The sequence below is a fragment of the Heterodontus francisci genome, chromosome 37 (genome assembly GCF_036365525.1).
Source record: "Heterodontus francisci isolate sHetFra1 chromosome 37, sHetFra1.hap1, whole genome shotgun sequence".
Classification (NCBI taxonomy): domain Eukaryota; kingdom Metazoa; phylum Chordata; class Chondrichthyes; order Heterodontiformes; family Heterodontidae; genus Heterodontus; species Heterodontus francisci.
Window position 1 is genome coordinate 7853570 of NC_090407.1, and position 21549 is coordinate 7875118.

Here is a 21549-nt window from a genome sequence, read left to right on the forward strand (position 1 = left end):
AACCTTGCAAATTGTTCGATTTCCACCTTCCTTCCCCCTCCCAAACCCCCGCCAAACCCCTTAAAAAGCTGTTCCAGTAAGTGAGCTTTGCTTACACAGAAAAATTGCAGTCCAACAGTGCGAGATTACAGAGAAACACAACCCACACAATTCTCAGACCACTCCAAGAATGAGTGAACTACAGTTTATTCCAACTTCCCAAGCTGAAGGCTTCATCTCCTTGATGGAGTATTGCTCCCCAGAAGCCAGGTACCCACCAGTTTCTCACCCAACTCTCACTCCAGCTTCCCCATGCTCTTACCAACCCCTCACAGTTCTCTCCAGAGTCCCCTGTGATCTCTCTGGCCCTACCTCCCCTACATGCTATTCCTTAGCAACTCAAATAATTATTCATTCATGGGATAAGCATTGCTGGCAAAGCCAGCATTTATTGCCCATCCCTAATTGCCATTCAGAAGGTAGTGCTGAACCACATTCTTAAACTGCTGTAGTTTGTGTTGTGAAGGTACTCAGACAGTGCTGTTAGGGAGGGAGTTGCAGGACTTTGACCTGGCGACGATGAAGGAATTGCGATGTATTTTGAAGTCAGAATGGCATGCGACTTTGAGTTGGCAGTATTGCCATGCATCTGCTGCCCTTGTCCTTCTAGGTGGTGGAAGTGCTATCAAAGAAGCCATGGCAAGTTGCTGCATGCTGTGCAGCCATGTTGTGCCAATGGTGGAGGGAATGAATATTTTAAAGGTGGTGGATGGGATGCCAATCAACCAGGCTGCTTTGTCCTGGATGGGGTCAAGCTTTTGCGCGTTGGAGCTGCACCCATCCAGGCAAGTGGAACGTATTCCATCACACTCCTGACTTGTGCCTGGAGGGGCTTTGGAGGAGTCAGGAGGTGAGTCACTCACTACTAAATATCCAGTCTCTGATCTGCTCTTGCAACCACAGTATGTGTGTTGCTGGTTCCGTTAAGTTTCCAGTCAATGGTGACCACCAGGATGTTGGAGAGAGAATCATTACATATTATTTACAGCACAGAAAAAAGCCATTCAACCTCACAGGTGTTATACCAGTGTTTATGCTTCACATGAGCCTATCCCTGTTCACCTAACCCCCAACACAACCCTCTGTTGCTTTCTTCCTCATACTGGAGATGGGCATGGCCTGGCACTTGTGTGGCACAAATGCTGCTTGCATTCACCGACATGGGTCAGCTTCCACATGTACGTTCGTGGTTGCCTGCTCGATCAGTCTACTGCTTTCACTTGTCTGGCTTCCATCCCGGGAAGAGCTACAACTTCCTCTAGTTTGCACTAGCAAGACTGAAGTCATCATCTTAAGCCCCCACTGCAAATTTCATAATCCTGGCCACAAATTCCATTCTGGCCAGTGTCTCAGGCTATACCAGACGGCTTACAACTTCTGCAACAAATTCAACCAATCCAAGTTTCCAACTCCATACTCTATCCATCACTAAGACTGCCCAACTCCTATTGCAGAACACTTGCCTGCTTCTGCTGCAAGTATCTCCTGCTGAAAATCTTCATCCTCATTTTTATTACCTCCAAATCCAACTATACCAAGGTTACCCTGGTCACTCTCCCATCCTCCATCAAATAGAGGTCACTTCTACTCTGCTGCCCATGTCCTACCTTCCTCTGCATCTCCTTCAGTTCAGCATTAATTTCCACCCCACCCCCCATTACCTTGGGTTGCTTTTCCTACATTAAAAGGCACTTCATAAACACAAACCACTTGCTCCTTAGAATCCTTCACATTTCACCCGCCCACACCCCCACCCAAGGGCCACAGCTTCCCCAAAATTTTACCAATTGAAAGTGCTTAGGCATTTTGAATGAGTAATCCAACGCATGATTGTTACACAAGAAGCTGTTCATACCCTCTAGCAACTTTTGCTGAGAGTTTCTTTTTTGGAGCAAATGACTAGCTATAAAGTCAGTCACTTTCCTGCAGAGGGAAGAAACGGGCAGAAAAAGAACCTGCGTGTCTGTAACACCAAGATCCAGCTGTTGACCCAGCAGCCAAGAAGCATGGCGCCTGTGGGATAGAAATGTCAGGAAGAGTGGAGCTGTTCATGTGACTGTCTGACCAACACATCCTGATCACAAGCTCAGAAAGCATCAAATAGCACGGACGAGTTGGAGTGGGTCCAGTTAATTTAAAAAAAAGAGATACAGTAGACAACAAACGGTTAAAATTACTGATTTCCAATGACAAGAAAAAAAAATCAGACCATATTAAAAATAAATGCAAGTGGATGCTATGTGTTACTGGCACATTCTGCTACATCAATATTTTGCTTTGAAATAGTTGTAACTGGGACAATGGTGTTGGGGGCACTTTACGCCACTTGAACATCCCCAAAAGACACTTGCTAGGAAGGTAGAAGAGAAAAGTGTCAAGGTGGCCACTACTATCCAAAAGTAGCCAACCTTCACAGCAAGTGGCAGCAAACTATTAACCTGGGGATGAAAGTTACCGATAACACTACCTGTACACAGTTTGCACTCATTAAAACAAATCCAGCGTACACAATAACGTGCACACAACACACACACAGTTCCTGAAATAATACAATTACAGGAAGAGCAGAAGGGAAGGAGAGGTGACAACACTTGTAACACCAGACAGCTTATTTGCTAGAATGAATTACTAAGAGTTGCTAAAATAAAAGCAAAATACTGCAGATGCTGGAAATCTGCAATAAAAACAAAAAGTGTTGGAAATATTCAGCAGATCTGGCAGCATCTGTGGAGAGAGAAGCAGAGTTAACATTTCAGGTCAGTGACCTTTCATCAGAACTGACCTGAAACGTTAACTGCTTCTCTCTCCACAGATGCTGCCAAACCTGCTGAGTATTTCCAGCACTTTTTGTTTTTATTTTATTAAGACTTGCTATATTTGTATTGCAGCCAAAAAACTACCAGCAAAATAAATTATACATTTTAGAATAGAGAACTAAATGACCCCATTTAGTTATAATATTAATATGCCAGGCACACCAACTTTCCACACAGGACTCTTCTACAAAAATATCCATCAGCCATTCAAGCAGCCCATGTATTCCCAAGACAAGTGCAAATTTCACAAGACGGGAAGGATCATCACTCATACCCACAGTTCCCAACATAGGAAAATGAAGCCAGGCCAGAGGCAGGAAATTAAAGGGTGGTGGGGGGGGGGGGAATTGAAGAAAGGGGAATGAAGGAGTGTTTAAAATTTAAGTTCTGGTATATACTCCTGCATAAAGTGAGCCACGCACAAAAACTCCACTCCCAAAAAAAATGCTGCCAACAAAACCAGGGTCACCTGCTCCAAGAGTTCAAATCAAAAAACCTTCCTTGAACAGCACAAGCAGAGTGCAGTTGACAATCTCACTTCAACCAACACATTGGCATCAGTTGCTGCTCAGTTGCTCCAGTGCTACAATATTTAAACTCCTCTGCCGTCTGACCTCAGACTGAGACAGGAGATTTAAATAGAACGAGGGGGAGCCAGGACTGAAGGAGTTTAAAACCTGAAGTCTGCACTGCAGCTGGAAACACAAGTCATTTAAACAACACAAACTAACAGCTAATACCATGGTCACCAATGCTCTTTTTACAGAATTTGTTCCACTTGGTGGCAAGATATAAACCACACATAAAAGCACCTCCACACAGTGCATATATAGAATGCTACAAGAGCAGATAGTTGAAAAGTATGAGCTGCCCAGGAAAGCTTTAGTACATCAAAAAAATGAAGCATCAGTAGAGACTAGAAATAGTCACTTTGTTCATCTAAATCACCAATCCAGTAAGGCCAAAGCAATCATCCCAAGCAAAAGGCTGAATGAAAATAGAAAATGCACAGTGGCAATTTAAGTTGGGCAATACTCAATTACATGCCTCAAGTTGCTCTCACTGACACTGCATCCTAATGCTCTAAAGTTCAATTGCTATCTGCAAGTGACCCATGTTTCAAAGTTCTGAACCCACAATGAAAGCGTGGGAGATTTTCCAAAGTTTAAAAAAAAACTTAAGAATTTTGGTCCACTCTGACTCAAGTCAGTCACAGTCTCAAGTTGTCTGGGTATTGGACTTCTTTAGGTGCTGATGCACATTGCCTTACGTCCATTCATGTGATAGCATAACTCTGATGTAAAAATATCCTTGTGTGATCTGAACCAGATACTAATGTATTTTGCAAACTTATTTCTTGAATAGCAAACCCAGGCCACCACCAGGTGAGGCAAGACTCGTTACAAATCATGAAGCTGCTTTATTTCACAGAATGAATATACAGACAAACTGAACTGTACGGGTTCACTTAAAAACAGTATAATTTATCTATTAAATTAAAATGACCACCATGCTACCCCACTTCAGCTGCTGATTAACATGGGCAGAAGAACTCTTCTGCTATCTTACAGCCCAGAGCAATATCTCCGATGCCTGCAGTCTCTCATATCCTTTCACTGACCTTACCTTTTGCTACCTGATGGTTTTACACAGCATCCTGCTGCCCAAAATGCCCTCTTCTGTTAAAAAGGTAACACAGCGAGTTTTCCCCCCTCCTGATTGCAGAGACGAGCGAACATATTGCTTATTACTTAATCTCAGAAGGAAACCTTGGCACTTTGGCCACTCGTCATTGGAAGCCCTCCCCTGCCCCGAGAATGCACCTTTGCTAAGAGAAAACAAAAATTATTCAATGCTACTCATTTTCAACTCCTTTCGGAGGAAAGGTGGTCTGAACATGCTGAAGCAGACAGTATTAAAGCATTACACAACTTATTAGATTTTTGAAATATTGGGGAGTTGAGGGCTATGAGGAGCTGGCACAAAAGAGGAGTTGAGGTCTGGGGCAGATCAGCCATGATTTTATTGAATGGCGGGGCAGGCTTGAGGGGCCGAATGGCCTACTCTTACTTATGTTCACACATTCACTATCGCACTTAACTGACATCATAGTAGCAACGTTGCCCAAGAATCCGGTGCAGCATTAGTTCAGACTTTGGCGGCACAGTGGCGCAGTGGTTAGCACCGCAGCCTCACAGCTCCAGCGACCCGGGTTCAATTCTGGGTACTGCCTGTGTGGAGTTTGCAAGTTCTCCCTGTGTCGGCGTGGGTTTCCTCCGGGTGCTCCGGTTTCCTCCCACAAGCCAAAGACTTGCAGGTTGATAGGTAAATTGGCCATTATAAATTGCCCCTAGTATAGGTAGGTGGTAGGGAAATATAGGGACAGGCGGGGATGTGGTAGGAATATGGAATTAGTGTAGGATTAGTATAAATGGGTGGTTGATGGTTGGCACAGACTCGATGGGCCGAAGGGCCTTTTTCAGTGCTGTACCTCTAAACTAGACTAAAATACCAACATAAAAGGGCCCATGTAGCAAAAGAAAAAAAGTCAGCATCATTACCACCCAGTGATTCACAGCACCACAACATTCTTCAGCTTTGACAAGTCACCCCAATTTCCTGTTGTAAAGGGGCTACGCTATCTCGAAATCTGTTCTCCCAAAACACACCAATTCCCACATGTAAACATAGGTTTGCATAACAGCCCAAGGAAAGGAGAAAAGGAGATCAAGTGGTTTAATCTAACTGAAGCAGTCATAAAAAAAATCCTTACTGGACTGGTCATAAATGAGTAGAGTGATGAGCAAGCCAGTTGCATTGAAGTATTGCGAATGGGCTTAACCCTTTGTTGTGAGTCAACAAACCACCAACAGTCATTTCACACTGGGTCACAGTTCTTTGCAGGAAAAACATTCCAGTTGTGACGACCATTGCCAAAGAACAAACAGATGAAAAGTAATGCAAATTACATTACACAATTATCAGGCAGCTGATATTACAAGGGGAGTGAAAGTTCTTGTGCAAGAGACAGACTAACTGATATTATACAACTTGAAATTACTGGTGTAAATTAGACAGGCAGGAAACTGAAGAGGCCTTTGTTCTGAAAAAGCAATGACCAAGCAATAAAATCTATTCTAAAATTAATCCATCAGCTTCAAATCAATCACGTTCTATACAGAGGTGTGCAAGCTTACCCATGTCTTGCTGTTCAAATCGTAAAGGCAAGACAGCTTAGCTAGAATATGGCTACACAACTGTTTTATTGCTTCTTTATTACAGACTGCAACAAAAAAAAAACACTACAACTTGTAGCCTGATATAGTTCTATCAAAATGGATGGGAACATAGTTAAATTCCAGCCATGTACAGTAAAAGGCACCAGTCAGAAAAGCAGAGTCAGATAAGGAAACTGCGTCATTCAATATTGAAGAAAAATATTCATTTCCTCCTGTCTGAAGACTCAAGTGCACTGTCCATTGTACAAAGTTAGCAGTATAAACCAGGGCACCGCAAATGCCTCCAGTCGCACTTTATAAAAAAAAAGGTTCCTGCACCTGGTGGCCATTTAATAACTCCTGCATGTAAAAGCCAGCCAAAAACAGGATCTGTTTTGAGCCCTCTCCATGTCACCACTGACCAAATCAAGTAAAAAAAAAAGTGTTTTTAACAGAGGGAAAGCACCATATTTTCTGGAACAGTTATCCCAGCAAGGAGGTTTTGTGGGGGGAGGGGGGGCAGGGTGGGATCATTAGTTTCAAAAGTTCCATGTCATAATTTTGAGGCAGCGTTTCAAATTTGATTACAACGAAGCTAGATATCTGATGCATGAACATGAATCCCTTCTGAAGCCACTAAAATTTCAATGTTTCAAGCTGAACAGAAGAAGAGCGGGTTTAATGGTAGCAAATCATTTAAATGACAGTCACTGGTAAACAGCATCAAAAAGTACAGCTTTCGGAATATCAGTATCTCACCAAGACTTTTAAAGTGTCATCTTTAAAGAGTTAGCAAATGTTGCTTCCTCTTTTGAACTGCCAATGCAAACCTACACAAGAATCATATTTTCTTACATAGCCTCAAATCAAGTTGTCCGTACCTCAACAACCTGACTATGACCGGTAAAGAGAGGCGATACTCAAGAATTAAGGGGAGACAAACATGAACTCTTACAAAAATACAATATAGCAGATACTAACAGTTTTAACTGTCTTGCAGGATGTGGTTATTTCAGCTTAAAATTAACAAAACCGTAGTGTCTGATCATTGTCTCAAAGCAAATGTGCTTTGAATGTCTATAGGATTGCTCAGTCAGATGCATGCCCAAGGCTTTGCCCACACCAACAGCTCCTGAACTGGAGCCCAACAAATTTAGGGAAATAAATTCTAGTTTTGTTATTAGTTGTGGGACTTTCCAGTTTTCATAATAAGATTTAATAGTGTCCAAGGCACAGAAAGCATCTCATATTCTTCACATTATTTAACTACACTCATGGATTGGATCTAGTTTTTCTGCTGCAGGAATGATCATTTTGGATGAACTGCTGTATTTAGTTGAGAACATAGCTTTTAAATGATATTCCCTGAAGTGATTAATAAATTTCCAAATCTTGAACAGGTTCCACAGTAGGATACTGAAGAGCATGGAAGCTGCTAAACCCTTCCTAAAAACTCATACAAAAAAGATTAATTCTGCTTTTCGTAAGATTAAAAAAAAATATCCTGCTTTTATAGATAACTCGCTGAGAATGAAATCTGATCATTCGCTTCTACAGAAATAGTGTCCACCAGATTTAAAATCACTACCCTATTACTGCACAGTAGGAAAATCCAGGTTCTGTGCTGTCTTTCACACAGCAAACCCCCTATTTCAGACAAGCTTACAGGATTTTGGTACTCCTCCCATCCGGTCACAGCAGGGCACCAGACCATACAGTCACAGCAGGGCACAGAGGATTGCTGATAGTGACACCACTACTTCCAGCCAGAATGAAGACGATTGGGTAATTCTCCTGCCATATTGGAGAAATCACTTATTTCAGAAATCAGGCAATTGGAAATTTACCCTATTACATTTTCGCAACAATCCACAATGTATTGCTTTGATCGTAATTTAATTAGGATCAAGCAATTCACACAGGTTAGATTGCAAAATATCAAGTGCAGTTTTAAAAGGTGATGTAAAAATCATACAAAATTAGTGCAGCAACTTAAGAATGTCAGTACTTAAGAGAAATGCACCGAGAAAAGTCAAGCTTTTAAACAAGCAGGAGCAGGTCTCCCATTGCATTGCTCATAGTAAATTGGATGATGTGCCATTTGAAGGATAGAGCCGTTATACCACACATAACACAAGGTACCATTCTGTTGACAATAGCTTGCATCTCCACTCCCCCCAAATAGGATTGTTTCAATGACTATGTTTAGGCTACTGAAAATTCAATGAACACAAGAGGGAAAAAGAGAGCTTCAATAAGTATCTGGCTTGTCTTAAGGCCAATTATATATTCATGTCCAAAAAGATAAGGATCAATACTGATTAACATAGCTAATACACGAAATCGTGCAAAGCGAGACAATATGAGGTAAATAAACAATCAATCTCAGAACAGGCAAACACTTTCATTTGACATTTAAGTGACTGAAGCTAGGCATCACTAGCTGCCAAATGCCCAGAGGACCTCTGCCCAAACACCTTCCAAACTACCATGCTCTCCTATACCACCTACCCTGCATCAGTCTCAAAGTGGCAGGCAAATTGCCTGACAGCTTCACCCAAGCCTAGTTTTATGACTTCCTTGGCGTAAGCTTTCTGTTGCTCCAATTCTGGTGTCCTGCACCTCTTTCCCACCCTCGGCTACAATCCATGACAAAGCTTCCAATTGCCTTTATCCAACCCTGCTTTCTAGCCTTCCCTACATAAACCTAGTCTCTGCCTTTAAACACCCTCTCAAAACCCATTGTACTTTTGGTTATCTATGCGTGTTGTTCGAAATTCCAACTTGCAAATTACTGGCAAAAAGAAAGTCTGCTTTGGATCTATAAATAAAAGTGGGACAGAGACATGTCAGACTTCTGCTTGCCTCAAATATGTGCCACTGACCCAATCTGATTTTCAGGCTTCACTGTCATTAAAATATTTGTGGTGGACGTCAGAGACTCTGCCAAGGAATCTGTTCGCAGAGTTGAGGTAATGATTTGCAGCAGCAGGCCTCAGTTTCTGGGCAAACTTGGAAAGGTGTTTGGGATGGGGTGGGGGGAGGGGGGGGGGGTGGAAAAAGACAGATTTTGGTGCAATGGTTAATACAAATTGATTGGTCTGCTATCAATTGCACACAGATTCGCTGACATTTTAATTTAAATCTCAAACCCTCCATGACCCTTGCCTCCAGCATTACAATGATTCAGATGATGGGTTTCCAATCATTTGAAGGTCATTGGACTGATTAACCATCATACACCACTTCCATCAGGGGTGGGGAAATGGCAGAGTGAATCCTTAATCCATTTAGAACTTTGCCAGTGCAGAAAACAGTAAAGGGAGGGCAAAAAAATCCCAGCTACGATCCATTTTTATGACCTGGTCAGGCTTTATGAGCCGAAATCAAATATCAGGAATGAAACACATAAAAGGCAACTGAAATTTACTCAAACTTTTGAGAATTAGTCAGCAGCAAAATATAGCTTAATACTGATTCAGGAAAACTAAAAGAATGAGAGGCACTAAGATTTGGTTTCAAAAAGGTTGGCATAAAGTCCATTAATTATAAAATACCTTTTGATAGAAGAAATACTTACTGCTATACTTGAGCAGCTAATAGATTTGCGACAACTGCATGAATAATACCATAAGCTGTGATAATACTGGAGGACTGCAGAGTCAATTACATTCACATAACTGACCCAATAGCTTTATGTATATAGCCAAGACAAAAGGACAGACACCCCTGCAGTACTACACCCGAGTAACTTAAATCTCTTCCAAAATACTAACGCAGGAGAAAAGTATTACTGAATCTAAACATGAACTACAATTCATGACTAACAGCATTCCTTGGACCTGCCTAAACCAGCAATGTACCTACAGCATGTGATCTAATATGACATAAATCACCATTTGTATGCTTCTGAATCACAGGTGTGTGAATAAAAAGTTTTAAAATTGAGAAAACCAAGCTAAATTCAATAGCGTGCTTACACTGAAACACAGTTCAGTGTGATATTTAAGAGTGCGGTCAGGCATCAACGATGGCCGCGTCAATTTGACCTTGCAAACTTGTTACTCTAGGGTTATGAAATGAATATACAGCTTCATTTATAGTGGTGACACAATCATCAATTCACCCTGAAGACCAACGATATTTTAAGTTATAAAAGCTGCTAGCTCGCAGCATAAACTGACATAGATGATCAGAATTCTTGTGGTTCTGTTCCCCTCCACTCCATGTCCTTCAGAAAACAGACTGGCAATTATTGAAGTGTGCGACACATAAGTACACAGTCTATTATATAAAGCTACAGCACAATCTCTTCCAACCCCACCCCAAAATCCCCTGTAGTAAAGAAACATATTAGACACTATTCATTTACCATTTCACCACACCCACAAATCATTATAAATCTTGAAGGCCTCAATTCCAACTCAGTGCTTAGTGATGATTAGATTAGATTAGAGATACAGCACTGAAACAGGCCCTTCGGCCCACCGAGTCTGTGCCGAACATCAACCACCCATTTATACTAATCCTACACTAATCCCATATTCCTACCAAACATCCCCACCTGTCCCTACACTTCCCTATCACCTACCTACACTAGTGACAATTTATAATGGCCAATTTACCTATCAACCTGCAAGTCTTTTGGCTTGTGGGAGGAAACCGGAGCACCCGGAGGAAACCCACGCAGACACAGGGAGAGCTTGCAAACTCCACACAGGCAGTACCCGGAATCGAACCCGGGGCCCTGGAGCTGTGAGGCTGCGGTGCTAACCACTGCGCCACTGTGCCGCCCTAATAGGTTAAGCTACTTTGTATTATATATGGTAGCCACGTGTACAGATTCCACACTTTCATACAATTACAAGGATTAATAATAACTTTATTTAATAAAAAGACTTCAGATGTCTAACGAAGACATCAGACTTGAATATTGCTATTTTGTTTCCATAGTATTTAAGTTGCTTGGCCCCTTCCAAATATTGCCATGGATATCATTTTGGAATCAGGCCTCTAGGCAAGCACAGATACAGCAAGGAATCTTACATTTTGAAATCCAACAGCTGGAATATGCATTGGAAGTACTTGTGCATGGCATTTGCCTTACTCCAACAGCATCCTGTAGAATGTGAATAATGTCACAGAACCACTGAGAAAGGATATCACTCCTTGTCCCCACTCCCAAAAGCCCCTATGCTACTAAAGGCAGTAACTCAAAAGCAGTCAACACCTAAACAGGGGACTAGCAGGTTCACACAGGCAAAGGATTCAGCACATCCATTATCCACTAGCAACGGAGTCACCTGCATGTACTGTCCCCAAACAGCTACCGGAAGATCCTGTGCCAGAAAATAAGACCGATGCTCAAAATGTATGCTCAAACTTGCTTTCATTTGATCTGGCTCTGGACAGCATCAGTTTGGGCCAAAAGTCAAAGCATACAGCAGTTTTGAATAAAAACAGACATGACCCCAGTGACTTCTGGGACACATTCTGCATGGCCAGAGTTTTTAAACCAGATTGATAATGCTCAAAAGGTCCAACTTCAAAATGAACCATCAGATCACTACAACTATCATTTTGTTTTATATGGATCATGGTAACTTAGCCAGTTATACATTACCTCAACGTACCAGTTTCATTTTTGTCCATTTCCAAATCCAGTTAAAACCAGAAAGTGCTGAAAATAAACAAGTCAATCCACTTCATAGAGAAAAGATTAACATTGCGTGTGTATGCTTCCAGTTTGTTCTTTAGCTCCAGCTAGATTATCGCTCATCTAGTTGAAGATAAATGCCTTATTGCAACCGCCCCGTCCCATCCCCCCCCCACTAACAGGCTGCTCCTGTGCCTTCGGTAGGTACCAGTGCTGGCTCAGTGGTAGTACTCTGAGTCAAAAGGTTGTGGGTTCAAGTCTTATGCCAGAGACTTGAGGACAAATATCTAAGATGACACTCCAGTGCAATACTGTCAAGCGATGAGACAATATGACAAAGTCCCATTTGCCCCCTCATGTAGACGTAAATAATTCCATTGCAATTTTTTTTTTTTGAAGGAAGAGCAATTGTCCCCAGTGACCAAAATTGATCCCTCTGGTCATTGTCACATTACTGTTTGCTGCACACAAACTGGCTACTGTGTTTCCTACATAACAGTGACTATGCTTTAAAAAGCACTTAATTGGCTCAAGCATTTTGGGATGCCCCAGGATCATGGAAGGCAGTATATAAATGGAACATGCAGTCTTAGCCACATGTGATAATTCAAAGGAAGTACCTTGCCTACACAATCACAATACAGGTAAATGTACATTTAACTAACATCTACCATCATTTAGTGTGAAAGTAAAGACTCAATAATAAAAACTCACTCTACGTTGTGTAACCATTCGACCAAACAGACATATGAAAGAGCACACGTACATATTATGTGCTTGAGCATTGAGATCACATGCCTAACAGTGTCTATTACTCATTTCTTATTTACTAATCAGACGTGGCAAATTGCATTTCTGGATTCACAATTTATTCACCTGGGGCAAGCTGGCAAATTCATTGGACAATAGCCCAAAATATCTTTTCATATTAGTTTCCATTATCTCAGCCCAAACACTATTAAAGAATATTAAAGCAGCTCAATAGGAATACAGAAATTGCTAAACCAAGAAAAGGTGGAAGATACCACACTAACAGCAGAACATAACTAGGCCAAGACTAACAGTCTAACTAAACAGTCAGATATATTACAGGTTAAAGAGCCACAGTTTTAGAAGAGGTGGCTGATGAGAGAATGCATGCATTGGTTTGATCTTCAAGAATTCCTTAGGCAATGGGCCAAGTGCTGGAAAATGGGATTAGAATAGTTAGGTGTTTGATGGCCGGCACAGACACGATGGGCTGAAGGGCCTGTTTCTGTGCTGTATAACTGACTCTAACATATTGAATCAAAGCAATACAATAGAATCAGTCCACAAGGGGTTAATAACTTAAGAACTTGAATATGATGTGCAATGGGACTTTTGGATCCATGTGCTGCCCTTTGATAAACCCTCCAGATGTGATGTATGTGGATAATGCAAATCCTCCTTCATGCGTAGAATTTGGATCTTCTGCCAAAACTAAAATGGAGCAAACAACTGGAGCTGCAATTTCTGCCATGGAATGTTTTCAGTGTTGTATATATCCATTTCTTGATGCAAATATTTAACAGATTCCCATACCATGTGAGGTGAGGGATCCCACACTTTTCAGAGGGGGAAGTGTTAATATCTTGATGTTCACCATTTCCTCCATATAATTCCCTAGTCTATTCCACTGCTCATCAATCCGCACATCCATTTCAAACAACCTGTTGTAGACGCCAAGTAACTTTCTGACTTACAAAGAAATCCCATTTAGGACAGATGTTTCCTCCCAAGTACATAGACTGTCAAGGTCCAATTGTGCAGCCAATTCTGCATTTTGGTCATCAAGAGAAATGAAATGCACCTGGAGACACAGCTAGCTGAAAACAATTTTAAAAAATAGATTTGCCCCAATGATCTAACGTCACTAAATAATAAAACAAAATGTTCCCATACCCTGGTCTTAGGGACAAGAGACCAATCATAGACATTATGTGGACAGGACCACCTATAGCCAATCTCCACATTTAAACAGGGAAGGGCAAACAATCCTTTTTGAAGTGTTTGAGGTTGTATTTATACTCCCAGATTCTGTTTTTTGAGTGTACAAATATAAAAGCAACAATACTGCTCAGGTGACTGCAGTGTACAAACACCCTGAAAAAAAATGAAAACCTCCCTCCAGGAACTTTGAGCTCCCAAGGAATGCATGATCAAACAAAAACAGCCTGAAAAACATTTATTAAAGAGTTAACACTGCAATTTTAGAATTGCTGCAATTCTAACACAGTCACAAACTATGTTATACTGCAGCTGTAATAAACAGTGAAACATTTCAACCCTACATGACCAGAACTGGAGATTCTCAGTCCTGTGAAATGTGCTCTTAAAATAAATGCAACAAGTTGTGTTCCCAATGTAACATTATTCCATACTGTACAACCCCTCAAGGATGTAAGTGGCCCAATGCACGCAAGTTCACAGTACTTTTGAACAAAGAAAGCCAATGCCAATGACGCAAACATGACAAATCTGCTGGTACCCAGAAGTACAATAGATCATTAAGTACTGCCAGTGCAGGTATCGTATGCATTAATCCAAAAGCACAGACCAAAAGGCGACTGGAGGAAACTCTACATGTTGTCAGCAAGCAACACATTCTGCCACACACCCTCTGTCCTACTGAGGGAATATACCTGGATGTAATGGCAGTCAACAGTCACCCTTACCCAGTCACTACCATTACTTCTGCTAGTTAAAATGTACCAGCAAATAAATTATACAATCTAAGAAAGTTGGATATCTATACAATTATTGATTTCATCCTGGAATTCACATCAAAAGCAATGGTGATTAGATTGGGGGTGGGGGGGGGGGGGGGTGCAAATAGAATATTTCTGCACTCTTAACATTGACAAACCGAATAAGGGTCATCAAAGCACTATCATGCCTTCCCACATTCTTTCCCTTCCTCTCCCTTTGGTCCTCCACAGTTGCTCTATTATTAGAAGCACTTAGGAGATCCAAGCACATATTGCCAAAAATACAGATCAATTGCACAGTTTAAAAAAAAACACGCGCATCTTAGAAGCTGGGGACTGAGTTGTGCAAAGAGATACATTTACATGTTTCGAAGCAAATAACAGCTGCAAAACTGACTAACTGCAGTGAAAACCGATGCTCGGTGTTTTTTTTTTAAAGATACATGAGTGTTGCTACACACATTAAGCGGGGTTTTGCATTTTAACAAGAGTGAAAGGGCAGAGTCTCTCTGCAGGACTTTCCCAGCCAAGCGGGCACAGAACTCGCTCCAAAAGCAGCTCAGAGACTTTTCTAAAGACATTCCCCAGTCGGCGGGCGGGCGGCTGGTTGCCAGGTGACTAAAATGAACCGCGATGGATCTCTCACACACACACACACACACAAAAAAACTCGAAGCATTTATCAGCTTCCCCATAAGGAGGACAGGCCGGCTCCGATATTCCGGGTCACAAGTTCATCTATCTTTAAACTCAAGTTGGCTCGCATTCAGCCGGCCTGAAGATTATAAAACATTTACCAGAAAAAAAAGGCAAGTAGCTCATTAGAAGTTTGATGGAAACTTACTCTTTTAAATTTAAAAAAAAAGTGGGTTTAATGCCAAACTCCAACCTCAATAAAACAAGTTATTAAGATTAAAACTCGGTTAAAGCCTTTTTAAACTGCTTTAAAGAGAGAATTTCCGCTGAACAGTTTGTATCCATTCACTTCAGTAACACCGCCACTGAAAGGTTACAATGTTGCTGCAAACAGATACATTCACACACATTGTTACCTCGGGGAAAAGTCCAAGTCGCTGAAATGTCCGCGTCTTCCTTTCTGCCGCCCCCCCGTGTTCTCTCTGCAGCAAAACCCCGATCTCAAGCATCAGTTTATGGCGGCAAAAACTCTTCCCCCCTCCTGTCCCCGCGCTCCCTCCCCACCTTTTATCAGCTCACTCCGCTGAGCTGCGCCTTGCAGCCGGAGCAACCCCTCATACCGTAATACACCGAGTACAACAGCCGACCAAAATACACCGTAAAACCCCGGGTAAAACAGCCGGAGTGAATACACCGTAAAACCCCAAGTAAAACAGCCGGTCAAAATCTACCACAAAACCCCAGGTAAAACAGCCGGTCAAAATCTACCATAATACACCGAGTAAAACAGCCGGTCAAAATACACTGTAAAACCCCAGGTAAAACAGCCGGTCAAAATCTACCACAAAACCCCAGGTAAAACAGCCGGTCAAAATCTACCATAATACACCGAGTAAAACAGCCGGTCAAAATACACTGTAAAACCCCAGGTAAAACAGCCGGTCAAAATCTACCACAAAACCCCAGGTAAAACAGCCGGTCAAAATCTACCATAATACACCGAGTAAAACAGCTGGTCAAAATACACTGTAAAATCCCGAGTAAAACACCCAGTCTAAATCTACCATAAAACCCCAAGTAAAACACCCAATCTAAATCTACCATAAAGCCCCGAGTAAAACAGCCAGTCAAAATCTACCATAATACACCGAGTAAAAGTCGGTCTAAATCTACCGTAAAACACTGAGTGAAATACCCAGTCAAAATACACCGCAATACCCCGAGCAAAACACACAGTCTAAATCTACTGAGTAAAACACCCAGTCAAAATCCATCATAATAATAGTGTGTAAAACACCAAGTAATACACCCGGTCTAAATCTACCATAATACACTGAGTAAAACACCCAATCTGAATCTTCTGTAATACACCAAGTAATACATGCAGTCAATAGCTACCATAATGCACCAAGTAAAACACTCACTTAAAGTCTACCATAATAAACAGAATAAAACACCCAGTCAAAATCTACCTTAAGGGACTGATTAAAACTCCCAGTCAAAATCTGCTGTAATACACCGACTAGTACACCTGCTCAAAATCTACCATAATACACTGAGTAAAATGCCCAGTCTAAATCTACCGTAATACATTGAGTAAAACACCCAGTTGTAATCTACTGCATACACCAAGTAAAACACCCAGACGAAATCTATCACAATAAACAGAGCAATACACCCGGTCAAAATCTATCATAATATACTGAGTAAAACATCTGCTTAAAATCTACCATAAGACACCAAGTAAAACACCCATTCAAAATCTACCATAATACACTGAGTATTACACCCAGTCAGAATCTACAACAGTACACCGAGTAATACACCCAGTCAGAATCTACCACAACACACTGAGTAATACACCCAGTCAAAATCTACCATAACACACTGAATAAAACACCTGCTCAAAGTCTACCATAATACACCAGCTCAAAATCTACCGTAATACACCGAGTAATACACCTAGTCAAAATCTATAATCATACACCGAGGAATACACCCGGACAAAATCTACCATAATACACCGTGTAAAACACCTGCACAAAATCTACCATAATACACAGAGTAATACACCCAGTCAACCTTTACCTTGATACACCAAGTAATAAACTCAGTCAAAATCTACCATAATACACCTTGTAATACACCCAACCAACCTCTACTGTAATGCACCCATTAAACCTCTCCCGTAATACATGTAGTAATACACCCAGTCAACCTCTACCTGTAATACAAAAGCAAAATTGTAGATGCTGGAAATCTGAAATAAAAACAGAAAATGCTGAAAATACTCAGCATGTCTAGCAGCATCTGTGGAGTAAGAAATAGAGCATTCGTCTCAGGTCTCTGACCGTTCATCAGAACTTGGAAAAGTTAGGAACATAATCTATTACATGACTAGCTCAGTGCCACATTACCTGAGAAAAAGTAACATGCCCACAACAAAGTAATCATGATGGGCTTTGCAACTCCTCCCCTTCTGTACCCGTGGAAAGAAAAATCAGAGAGAAAGAGAAGAGCAGCGTAGAGGAAAATTACAGCAATGAGTCACTTGGCCTCAGCTGTTGTTTTCTCTTTTCTGCAGTCCATTTACTTCACTTTTCATGACACAGTAGGCTGCACAATGATTTCCACCTTTCTATGACTCAGCATGGAAGACGTACTTGCTCTGAGTCAAGCTACTTGAAATAAAGGGTTCTTAATTAGAGGTCTGCTTTCATGGTAACAAAGAAGAATTATCTGCTCAGCAAAATCAAATGCTGCACTTTTCCCATTGTTCTTTAACAACCCTCCCTTTATTCTAAACTGTTTTAAAAAGGGACATTTACAACCCTGGTACAACTACTTTTGTAAGACAAGAAATAACAATGGGATGTCTAGTTTTGTTATCCATCCGATGGCCTCCTTAGATGCCAAGTGGAGAAATGCGGTGCCTCTGGCCACAGACCTTAGTGGGCAGGTTGATGTGATGTGTTCCATGGCCATAATCGCACTTCGGGTGCAAATGACCCTTTCTCAGATCTACTAACTTTGGTATAGGTGGAAACGCTGCTCCCTTGTAGTCATGGAAACCAACTAAAATTTGTCAATCTGCACCAAGTTGACTGTCTTTGTTATGGTGTAGGCTTTTCCCCAGTTTCTAAGAAGACCCCTGAATATTTAGCTTCAGCTACCGAGGCAAGGATAAAATCCTGTTTATCACCTTGTTAGGCCAAATAATGCAAAAAAATGACCAACTGTGAGTACTGATGTGGCATCTCCTTTGATGTAGCTCTGGGGCGGGCCTGGGGGACGTGGGCAGTGGGGGGGGAGGGGGGGGGTGGAAGTGGGGGGACAACCCCCTCTAACTGCTGCTTTTGACAGGAAGAGACAATACCCAAAGTAGAAAATGCCAGTTTCATCAGTGAGACTTTCATCAATGAAAGTTCACACTGGATGTACTTTAACGTAAATTAACTTTTTGGCTATCCCTGTTAGGGAATTGTATCTTGTTCTGGAATACTCAAAATTTAAAGACGGGGTAAGTGTCGGGATAATCCAGGGGGAAGTGAGATCTGAGTTACATCCTGTTCTTCGGCATTCTGTTCCAAACCCATTCTGTCGTATTAGTTCTACAAGGTGTCTCAAAACATACATCTTCCACTACACTTTCAATTCTTCCCTGTTAATCTTTCCCCTTGTTCTTTTCCCCCTTTTAAAGCACTGTGAGGCACTGCTCTATATTAGGAATGTTACATAAATACAAATTATAGTCATTGTTGATTTAAGCAAAAGATTCAGGTGCTCCTACACTTTTATTCCAAGATATGAGATCAGTGACCTGATTATGTTGTTGATGTACAATTATTCTTTAAATGCTAGTTACGTGTTAATAAAGATTCAAGTGCTGCACACACTAAAACCCTTTTACAGTAGAGGAAGTTATCAAATTCAGGTTAGCTGAATGAGAATTTGATGAAACGTAAAAAGCAGGAAGTTCAAGATAGTTACATTAAGCAGCTCGACACAGGATTGCTGCATTCCCAACAAGACGTACAAATGAAAGCCAATTCGCTTCTTCAGGTTGTGGACAGATGTGGCACTGATGTACACTACGAAAAAAGGATTCCTGTCATCCCACCAGAATGGGCACTACTTAAAAAATTAGGACAGTAAGTTAGCATTCAGGCATGGACGAACCACAATAGAACTGTAGTCACAAGTTTGTAACGATGAGGCACATCTAACATACCTTTAGGATATAAAACACGGCAGATGGGTGTTAAGATTTTCTACTAAAACGTAATTTCACAAGAAAGGCCAGTGTACTTCCATTCTGCTATATGGTCATCAGATTAGTATTACAATAAACTTTGGATCTTGCTGAGAATGCAACACTCCATCCAGCCTTGCTACAGCCTACCTATCAAACTCACTAAGAATTAATAGAACTGCGCATTTATTAGACAGCACAGGAGGGACAACATCCATTGGCAAGGATATTCCAATCAGTAACTGTTCAATTCTAAAGATTATTCAATTGGATTACACCCTTAATTGTTAACATATAATACACAGCCAGCTTCAGTCATGTTAAATAATGCTCGAAGAACAGCATCTCATCTTCCGATTAGACACTCTACAGCCTTCTGGACTCAATATTGAGTTCAATAATTTCAGACCATGAGCCCCATTATTTTTTGATTATTTATTTATTAATTATATATATATTTTCTTCTTTCTTTATAACCATGTGCTCGTCTTCAACTTATTTTTCATGTTTTTGCTGTAGTACAAAGCTGTTCATTATTCTGTCATTAACACTCTCTCTGGGCTCATGCTTTGCCTTTCGCTACAACTATTTAGTACTCCATTTGCATCTGTTCCATGACATCTGTCATTTAATGTCTACCCACCACCCCCCCCTCTCCGTCCTAGTCCTTCCTTCTTGTTCTTCTTCCTCCCTTCCCCCCTTTCACCTCCTCAAAGACTGTTAAATTTATAACTTTTACCAGTTCTGATGAAGGATCACAGGCCTGAAACGTTAACTCTGTTTCTCTCTACACAGATGCTGCCAGACCTGCTGAGTATTTCCAGCCCTTTCTGTTCTCATTTCAGAGTTCCAGCATCCGCAGTATTTTGCTCTTATTAAATAACTGGCCCTTATTTCATTCATCATAACAATTAATTTTTAAAACCTTCACCCAGATATTTCTACTCTTCCTTCATAGGAGTGTACTAACCTTGCTAAACCTTGCAAGATCATCATGTCCTTGATTTCTTTGTTCTATTTCCTAAGTAGTACATTCCATGCACAATTATAATTAAATTGCCTTTAACTGACCTGGACTTGAACTAGATTGAACACTGCATTGTTATATATGTTCTCAAGTGCAGGATTAACCTCCTATTTTTATTTTTCTGATAGGAAATCATTTATTTATTTTAATGGGTGCCTCCCCCTTGCATTTTCATATCTATATATTGGTCCTGTAATATTTAAATAAATAACGGGAGAACTCAACATTTTCACAGCTGAAAAAGTCACAAAAGGACACTAGCGTTTATATTACTGAACCAGTGATCTCAGTTTCTGAAATAGAAGGAACAGCAGTGATTATGTAAATGTTTCTTTTTGCTGTTCCCTGGTTTCATTCCTGGTTGCTATAAATATTTAATGTACTGTGTCCAATAAAAGAGATGGCAGTGATCCTGCCTGGAATGGAAAGCACTTTTCTGGTCAAATTTGTGGTTAATAACGTTAATGTGGGCACACTGCCACCTACTGGTGTCCAGGAGAAGATTTTCCACTCGCACTGACATCATAAACATGTTTATGAGTTTTGCTACAGAACAAGTGCAAAGGAATTCTTTTCCCCCCAAAGGACAGATGAGAAAAGCTTAAGATTAACAATAAGTCTTCTGGTTGCAATATTATTCTGGACCAAGTGTCCATTTTTTATCCAGTGCAAAAATGTGTGAATATTCATGGGCAAAGTGCACTGCATGATGACTTTTATACCTTATTAATGCATTAATCTATCAGACTCTGAGAAAGTTTAGCCCAGTGTGCAATTTTAGAGTGATATGGAATGGAATATCATAAAGGGCTATTGAGGCAGACATTACAGCATCATTTAACAGAGAATCATAGAACGATACAGTATAGGAGGCCATTCAACCCTTCGTGCCTGTGCCGGCTCTTTGAAAGAGCTATCCAATTAGTCCCAGCAAATTTACCTTTTCAGGTATTTATTCAATTCCCTGTTGAAATTTATTATTTAAGCTGCTTCTGCCACCTTTTCAGGCAATGCATTGCAGAGCTAGATAAGCATTTGAAAATGGAAGCATATAAAAAGGTATGGAGAAACTGCAGTGAGATGGGATTAGATCAGACAGCTCTCAGTTGAAGAGCTGGCATTGACACAGGTAAGATAGGTGAATGGCCTCCTCCTACACTATACATTTTATAAATA

General features: G+C 41.0%; 1 protein-coding gene across 2 annotated transcripts in view; it reads right to left on the reverse strand.

Annotated features, from left to right (window-relative positions):
• Window positions 1-21549, reverse strand: part of spsb1 (splA/ryanodine receptor domain and SOCS box containing 1) — an 86340-nt gene that overhangs the window by 64097 nt on the left and 694 nt on the right. The window contains exon 1 of one of the 2 annotated variants that reach the window (XM_068016979.1): window positions 15511-15666. The exons of the other annotated variant lie outside the window; for it this stretch is intronic. The gene's annotated coding sequence lies outside the window, so the exon portion shown is untranslated. Of the gene's footprint in view, window positions 1-15510; window positions 15667-21549 lie in introns of those variants that run through there. 2 annotated transcript variants of the gene reach the window in all.